This window comes from Anopheles gambiae, unplaced genomic scaffold (assembly GCF_943734735.2).
Source record: "Anopheles gambiae unplaced genomic scaffold, idAnoGambNW_F1_1 scaffold_14, whole genome shotgun sequence".
Taxonomy (NCBI): domain Eukaryota; kingdom Metazoa; phylum Arthropoda; class Insecta; order Diptera; family Culicidae; genus Anopheles; species Anopheles gambiae.
This window is the reverse complement of record NW_026902715.1, coordinates 1507-4259: the sequence shown is the minus strand read 5'-3', so window position 1 is coordinate 4259 and position 2753 is coordinate 1507. Positions and strand designations below refer to the sequence as shown.

At 42.4% G+C, this 2753-nt stretch overlaps 1 long non-coding RNA gene across 1 annotated transcript; it reads right to left on the bottom strand.

The window, feature by feature from the left end:
* Positions 1–392: 392 nt before the first annotated feature.
* Positions 393–2040, bottom strand: LOC133395018 (uncharacterized). Its single transcript, XR_009767132.1, has 2 exons — positions 1176–2040; positions 393–1100 (listed from the first exon to the last, which is right to left on the bottom strand). It is a non-coding gene; the product is annotated as an uncharacterized LOC133395018 (long non-coding RNA).
* Between the last annotated feature and the right edge of the window lie 713 nt (positions 2041–2753).

Sequence of the window (2753 nt, the reverse complement as noted above, 5' to 3'; positions counted from 1 at the left end):
TTACGGCCATGTTTCATCCATATAAAGGCATCTTTCACTATTTCAATGGCCTTGAAATTTGATGTTGAATATTGTTGCCATCTATGATCGTTGTTACGGCCATGTATCATCCAAATGAAGCCATCTTGCACTATTTCAATGGCCTTGAAATTTGATGTTGAGTTTTGTTGCCATCTATGATCGTTCCCCGGTACCAAAATCCATGCGACTTTTCGCTAACGGATTGATTAATTGGCGATTAGACGATCCGATAGAAGCACTTTTCAGGCTTAACGGATTGAGCGAGATACACCGTCGCGGCGACACGATACATGTTGCATACATGTGTACTACATTTTAAGAGCCCCCCTCGCTTTCTTTCGGATTGCAATGAGTTCAGACACACTTAAAACTTCGTTTAACATATTTCATATTCGTTTTTTATTTTTCACTTTCTTTTCTGAAGTACATTCTTTCATACACACATCCTCCCCCAGGTATTTTTCGAAGAAACTAAAAAAAAAACTAACGCACACAACTAGATCCGCGAGAGAGTGCGAATCGGCAAAGAAAAAAAAAAACATACACACACACACACACACACCTCCTCCTCCTCCCCTTGGTGTTTTTCGCAAAGTGATCCCGTAGAACGTGAACGCAAAAACACACACACAAAGCACGCAGGCAAGCACACACACACCTCACTCCTCCCCCCCCCCCCCCCCCCACGTGTTTTCGCAAGGTGATTCCGTAGGAGATCGCCCAACAGCAAAAGCACACATACACACACATACACAGCCATGCACGCATGCAAGCACACATACACACACACATACACACATACCTACCCCTCCCCCTCTCTTGGTGTTTTTCGCAAGGTGATCCCGTAGGATCTCGTTATGCGAAGCGGCAAAAACACACACAGCCACGCACGCAGGCATGCACACACATACACACACATAGACGCGCGCGCGCACGCACGCACGAACGCACGAGGGAGCGTAAAGGTTCTATACGTTGCCGGTCTCCCCCTCCCGTGTTCTCGTTCTCCGAGAAGGCTGATGTGTGCACGTTTGTGCGTGTACCTTTGCCGTCCTGTAAGCTGGAGGATGAGTTCAGCGCTGTTGAAGAAATGAAAGTTAAGAATAAGATTACTCACTCTTTTTTCGTATGCTTTGTGTGTTTTCATAACTTACCTTATTGCAAACAAAATCCGGAATGAATCTCCTCGTTTCGAATATTCCGCATTCGATCACATCCTCGGCGATGCTCGACACCATCAGTGGATGAAAGCAGGAAAAGAATCAAATAAAAGCATCAGTCACCATCAACATCACTTTACTCTCACACTTTTACATCGGTCTATGAGTCTTACCTTTTCAAATTCACCAAAACAAACAGGCATGGAACCAAATCCAGAACACCAAAATCACGCACGATTTCTGGAGCAAACCGACACATCCTCCCCCTCCAATTGTTTTCCACAGACTGACGTGTGTGTGAGCAGCAATGTTCTTGAAGCGATGAGCAACGGTAAAGCACACACAAGAAGAAGCGAGACGGCTATACGAGAAGCGAATTACGCCGCCGCACACACACAGCGTGCGTCATAATTTTATGCGCGAAAATCTTGAAATTGAAGTTATTCATGACAAATTGTATCGACATTTTCATACTCTGATGAACTTTTACGAAAGATATGTCAAAACTTAATGTAGTGCAATTGAATTCAGTGCAATATCATTAGCAGAACATAATATTTTGATATTTGTTTGTAAATTCAGATCCTAGGAGCTACTACTTTTTTGAACAATAAGTGTAGAAACACAAATTTTGTCTGAGTCCAGAACAGCAACAGGGAAGATGTCGTACCCTGAGTGTGGAGCTGCGTGTGTGTATGTGGTGAACGTTGCCGCGACAAGCGTGCTTTAGGATACATCGCGTGTAGGAGGGGGTAAAATCGTTTGGCTCATTGAAAATACAGGCAAAGTTGGCGCGAAGAAAACGCAACACTGCGGATTGTATGGGAAATGTTGCGCGTTCAATCCGATTGCCATGCGATTGTCCTGGGGGTTGTTACGGCCATGTTTCATCCAAATGAAGCCATCTTGCACTATTTCAATGGCCTTGAAATTTGATGTTGAGTTTAGTTGTCACCTATTATCATTGTAACGGCCATGTTTCATCCAAATGAAGGCATCGTTCACTTTTTCAATGGCCTTCAACTGCGACGTTGATTTTGTTGCCATCTATTATCGTTGTTACGGCCATGTTTCATCCAAATGAAGCCATATTGCAATATTTGAATGGCCTTGAAATTTGATGTTGAATTTTGTTGCCATCTATTATCATTATAACGACCATGTTTCATCCAAATGAAGTCATCTTGCTCTTTTTCATTGGCCTTGAAATTTGATGTTGAATTTTGTTGCCATCTATTATCGTTGTTACGGCCATGTTTCATCCAAATGAAGCCATCTTGCACTATTTCAATGGCCTTGAAATTTGATGTTGAGTTTTGTTGCCATCTATTATCGTTGTTACGGCCATGTTTTATCCAACTGAAGCCATCTTTCACTATTTCAATGGCCTTGAAATTTGATGTTGAATTTTGTTGGCATCTATTATCGTTGTTGCGGCCATGTTTCATCCAAATGAAGCCATCTTGCACTATTTCAATGGCCTTTAAATTTGATGTTGAGTTTTGTTACAATCTATTATCGTTGTTACGGCCATGTTTCATCCAAATGAAGGCATCTTTCACTATTTCAATG